The sequence below is a fragment of the Formica exsecta genome, unplaced genomic scaffold (assembly GCF_003651465.1).
Source record: "Formica exsecta isolate Colony F162 unplaced genomic scaffold, ASM365146v1 scaffold365, whole genome shotgun sequence".
NCBI lineage: Eukaryota > Metazoa > Arthropoda > Insecta > Hymenoptera > Formicidae > Formica > Formica exsecta.
This window is the reverse complement of record NW_021850897.1, coordinates 1,373,829-1,379,884: the sequence shown is the minus strand read 5'-3', so window position 1 is coordinate 1,379,884 and position 6,056 is coordinate 1,373,829. Positions and strand designations below refer to the sequence as shown.

At 37.6% G+C, this 6,056-nt stretch overlaps 1 pseudogene; it reads right to left on the bottom strand.

Annotated features, from left to right (window-relative positions):
* Positions 1-3,013, bottom strand: part of LOC115239132 — a 9,961-nt pseudogene extending 6,948 nt beyond the window's left edge.
* Positions 3,014-6,056: the final 3,043 nt, after the last annotated feature.

Sequence of the window (6,056 nt, the reverse complement as noted above, 5' to 3'; positions counted from 1 at the left end):
CGCATAATTCAGTGGTTAGACCAAGACGATCGTTCATTGCTAAATTCAGCATTCTCGTCTCATCACGCATGAAATATCAGAAATGCGATTGTCAATAAAGCGGATTCGAACGCAATCTCTATATGAAAACTGTAAAGTGAGATCACTTCTATCTTAATTCGTCGGAACAATGCCTCGACGCTTCTTTCGATGCTTTAGATGTTGAATGGAACATCTATCACAGACGAGTGAATTACGCAAAACATGTGTTTGGAGAATGATCTCGCGATAAACACTGGAACACGCAATCGATGGACATTGGTTAAAAACGATCGAGATTTGCGACCGCGTAATCCAATGGGTAGATCGAAACAATCGTCCCTCTCTGGATTCGACATTCTCGATTCGTCACACGCTATGTTAAAAGATATTCGAGACTTCTAAAAAAATATAACTTCAATTTAGAGAGGAGGGCAAGCCTCTCGGAAGGCAATGGCAAACCACCGAGAGTATCTTGCCAAAAAAACCTCTCTAATCTAGGCCGTTTGGAACTAACGTTAAATTATAGGTCCCATATGTCTGCGGATAATCATAAAAAGGCGCACACCGTAGATATATGTCAGAGGGGTCACCATCCTCTGACAAGAGGTATGGATTGTGAATATTATACATTTAAAAAATTATTTAATAAATATTTTAATATTTTAATAATTATTAAAAATATTAAAAAATATTTTAATAATTATTTGTAGCGAAAATATTTCTATTTATATTTATGATGGGGGAGAACATTGCGTTGAGACTAAAACAAGTTTTGGAAATGTTTAACAAAAATAAGTCTTGTTAAGGTTTAGAAATTGAAAAGCAGCAAGATGGCATCAAATTTAATTAACAAAATTACTCCGAGAAAGTTTCGAAAACATGGCGTAAACAATGCAAAATCAATGAATATTCACAGGAGCACAAATACAAATTCAATGCATTACAGAAAGTGATGACTATCATAAAATGAATCACTATGAGGAATTTCTAATAGAATACAGATCAGAATATATTATCGAAGACAAAAACCCGATTGTCATCCAAGGGGAAATTATCGTGATAAGTATAGAACTTATGGAAAAGACAATAATAAAAAATTTTTTGGTTTTTCATTTAATCAAAAATCGCGAAAACTTTATATATCGGTCTTAGCATAGTCATAGAATTCGAGAGGTGCTATTCAGAACTCATAAAATCGCCGGGATTTCCCAAAAAATTCTTTTTTGCAATTTTTCATATATTGAATAAAATAAAAATTTTTTTAAAGTTCTGACAATTCTGTTGACAGTTCTGGGTAGCATCTCACGAATTCTATCATTGCTGCCCGGGTTTAGAATGGCGGCATACTCACCTTGATTGCTTTCTCCTCCTTGACATGAATGCTGAGGATAAGTGGTGTCGGCGTAATTACTATACGCGGAGTACCCAGTGTAATCTGGAGTCTTAGCCGAACTGCTGCTAAACCACGGTGCACTTGAGCCGGTATTCTGCCGTGAATACATATCACCTGAAACATTCGTTCATTAAATCATCATATTCATCTAATCAGATTTAAAAAGAGCTAATTTCTAACGATTTAATAAAAAGATATAAAAAATAAGTTAAAACGCAATTGTGCTTAAGAGAATACTGCAATTAATTATTTCTAATGTATAATTCACGATATATATACTTTTTTGTACTTTATTATTTAAACGTTATAATATTGAAAAATCAAAGGAGCTATTGACGGCGGCGGCGGGATTTGTTGCTGTTGAGGCGGTCCCGGTGGTGCACCCCAACCTTGAGCATTGTACTGGGTACTATATCCGGCGTATCCGGTTTGGGGGCTAATGCCCCAACCCTGATATTGTTGCATCATGTTACCAGGCGGACCCATCGGTCCTCTCATCATAGGTCCACCCATTTGCCTGTTCGGGCCATCCATAGGTCCCATATTCCCGGCCATTCTCATCGGTGGGCCCCACTGACTCTGATGACCATCGTTCATCTTGCTAGACGAGTCCTGCGGTTCTGCACGTTTAATTTCAACCTTATATTAATTAATATAAAGTAATTAATTAGCCTAGAATATATACAATAATTCGTAAAGATAATTGTAAATAGTAATATATAATGCGTATATATATACATATATTTCTAAACTTTATCTCGAAAATTCATTTTTAATGCGAATTTAAAATTCTTTTTATTATTTTTGATAAAAAAATAATTTTTATATGAGCACTAATGTATGCAGAATTTATATTTTTTTAAATAATAATACTTATATAATAAATATATTAAAAGCAGTGTGTGTTCACAATGCTTTTAATATACGTATTATATAAGTATTATTATTTAAAAAAATTTTAGTTTGATATAAGTATACCGTTATACTTATACTGTATACCGTATATCTATATCATAAACCAACATTTTTTTAAATAATAATATTTATTATATAAGCATTATTATGTATTGATGTGTTATACCTGTTTTCTATTTAGGTTGACAAAATGCTCCGCAATGCATCTGTCCACTGCTTCTTCATCCTCGAAGCTGAGAAAGATGAATCCTGTTGTCCAAATATGAGAAAGTATAATCAAAAACATGCTCACCAGAACAATGCGAGAAATGAAATATTAAAAATTGTTATTTTTCATCTTAATATAAAAAGATCCTAATATAAAAATTAATTTACACTCACCCCTGGATTTCTTTTTTTCCTAATCGTACATTATGACCACTTCCATAACTTTGCCAAAGCGAGTAAAATAGGATCCTAGGTCTGTCTTTGTCACATTATTTGGCAAACCACCAAGAAAAACTTTTAGGAAGCCACCACTACGTTTTGGTTTCTGAAGAATACGTGGATTACATGGTTTTGGATCAATCTGTAATATGAAGTAGTTATAATTACTCGTCATTTCATATCTCTCGGCATTTTCGATATATGCGGATATACAACCGGACGAATAAATAAAACGCGACGAACGCGATGTTCCACCATTTTCCCAATACTCGCGTATGCTTCGCAAATAGTTTTGCAACGGCGGACCCCTCGCGAAATAAATGGCGGTCGAAGCCAACTTCATACCGACGCCTTCTTCCCTGCCCCTCCCTCCCCGCCCTCCTCTTCCCATCGCAAACTACTTTACGAATGAAATATGCCGATCGCAAGCCCGAAATCTATCACAAATCGAGAAATTCACTTCGTACATGGTGTCGCGAACGAACACAATATTATATTTTCGCGACACTCCCGATATTCGCGGTACCACGCAATTATATCGAATCATGGCGGAAGACTATCGGACGCGCCGCGTAACCTTCGCCCTCGAATCCCTTTCCATCGCGGACTACCTCACGATTACAAACGAAATATAATAGTCGCGAGCTGTCTGAGATCGCGAAAACTAATAATTTGAAAGTATATTGTACATATACTTACTTTTTGTATCTGCAATTCAATACCGAGAAAGCGCACGTCCTTACACCACAGTGGTCTTCCCGAAAGAGAGGGATACCAACCACGAAGGTCAAAAAAGTGATGCAATAAAACAAAAGATAAACGATGAGTGCGTGCAGCCGAACAAACCGATTAGTAGCAATGCAACGTGATTGGCTTTTACTTTTAGAACCAACAAATCAACGTCGAGTGTTGATAAGACAATAATTAGTAAGGATGCAAACCTATGCGGCGGATTAGCGTAACGCGGAACGAGAAGGGAACCAATCGCGAAAGTTCCGCAATTTTTGTTACGTTCGCGGTTGGTTCCGTTCTCCTTCTGAATATTTAATTCTAAATATAAAATACAGTCGCACACACATTAATTAAACGGTATATTTATATCATAAACTAACAAATATACAATAATTCGTAAAGAGGGTTACATGGCGATGGTGTATTGATGTGTTATACCTGTTTTCCATTTAGATTGACAAAATGCTCTGCGATGCATCTGTCCACTGCTTCTTCATCCTCGAAGCTGAGAAAGCCGAATCCTGTTGTCCAAATGTGAGAAAGTATAATCAAAAACATGCTCGCCAGAACAATACGAGAAATGAAATATTAAAAATTGTTATTTTTCATCTTAATATAAAAAGATCCTAATATAAAAATTAATTTACACTCACCCCTGGATTTCTTTTTTTCCTAATCGTACATTATGACCACTTCCATAACTTTGCCAAAGCGAGTAAAATAGGATCCTAGGTCTGTCTTTGTCACATTATTTGGCAAACCACCAAGAAAAACTTTTAGGAAGCCACCACTACGTTTTGGTTTCTGAAGAATACGTGGATTACATGATTTTGGATCCATCTGTAATATGAAGTAGTTATAATTACTCGTCATTTCATATCTCTCGGCATTTTCGATATATGCGGATATACAACCGGACGAATAAATAAAACGCGACGAAAGCGATGTTCCACCATTTTCCCGATACTCACGTATGCTTCGCGACTAGTTTTGTAACGGCGGACCCCTCGCGAAATAAATGGCGGTCGAAGGCAACTTCATACCGACGCCTTCTTCCCTGCCCCCCCACCCCCCCCACCCCTCTTCCCAACGCGACTAACTCACGAACGAAATATACCGATCGTAAGCCCGAAATCTATCACAAACCGAAAAAATTAAAGAGCGACTAATAACGTGCTAATAACGCGATATAATTATTCACTTCATATATAGAGCCCCAAACGAACGCAATATTATATTTTCGCGACACTCCCGATATTCGCGGTGCCTCGCAATTATATCATGGCGGAAGACTATCGGACGCGTCGCGTAACCCCCGTCCTCGAATCACTTTGCATCGCGGACTACCTCACCACAAACGAAATAGAATAGTCGCAAGCTGTTTACGATCGCGAATTCTAATATACCATAATGATTGTATAATATACTCACTTTTTTGTATCTACAATTCAATCCCGAGGAAGCGCACGTCCTTACGCCACAGTGGTCTTCCCGAAAGAGAGGGATACCAACCACGAAGGTCAAAAAAGTGATGCAATAAAACAAAAGATAAACGATGAGTGCGTGCAGCCGAACAAACCGATTAGTAGCAATGCAACGTGATTGGCTTTTACTTTTAGAACCGACAAATCAACGTCGAGTGTTGATAAGACAATAACTCAGTAAGGATGCAAACCTATGCAGCGGATTAGCGTAACGCGGAACGAGAAGGGAACCAATCGCGAAGGTTCCGCAGTTTTTGTTACGTTCGCGGTTGGTTCCGTTCTCCTTCCGCGTTACGCTATTTCGTTGGGTTCGCCCCCTCATTGTTCTGCTAAACGCGGCCATTCGCTTGGAGACATAAAGCATAATAAGCTTTTACGAAGAGAAAAAAAGAGAGAGAGAGAGAGAAAGAGAGAGACAGTTCAGTTTGTTATAACAAAATAAATATACATATATTTTATATATTTTAAAGCCATTAAACGTGAAAAAGTTTTAAAGCCATGGTACATAAGAAACCGTAAATAATAAGACGTAAAAATTTCATCCATACGAAATTTTCAACATTACTTACGTTTCAATATGGCTGCTTACATTCTCGACTGTAATTGGCTTTCTTTACATCTTAAGTTTTACTGCTTAAGTTTTTCCATGTACCATGGCCTTTAGTCATAGTCATGGCCTCATTTACACCGATATACTTTAATATCTAGTTAATACTATATTACAATCACAGCCATTCCATTTTTTGAAGGAATGGCTATGATTGGCTAGTGTAGTATACCGCCCGACTATGATTCGTTTCGTCCCCCTTGCAAGATAAACGTAGGAGTGGAAGTGGAAATACCATAGACATAGTATATATAGACCGAGCGTTTGCCTTTATTTAAGGAGTGGGGGTAAAGATGCACGTAGAAAAGGACATACTCTGTTTCGTGCCCCTTGCGTTCTCTCTCGCTTGTAGCATAGCGAAAGAGGACGCTATGCTACGTGCGAGCGCGAGAGAACGCAAGGGGCACGAAACAGAGTATGTCCTTTTCTACGTGCATCTTTACCCCCACTCCTTAAATAAAGGCAAACGCTCGGTCTA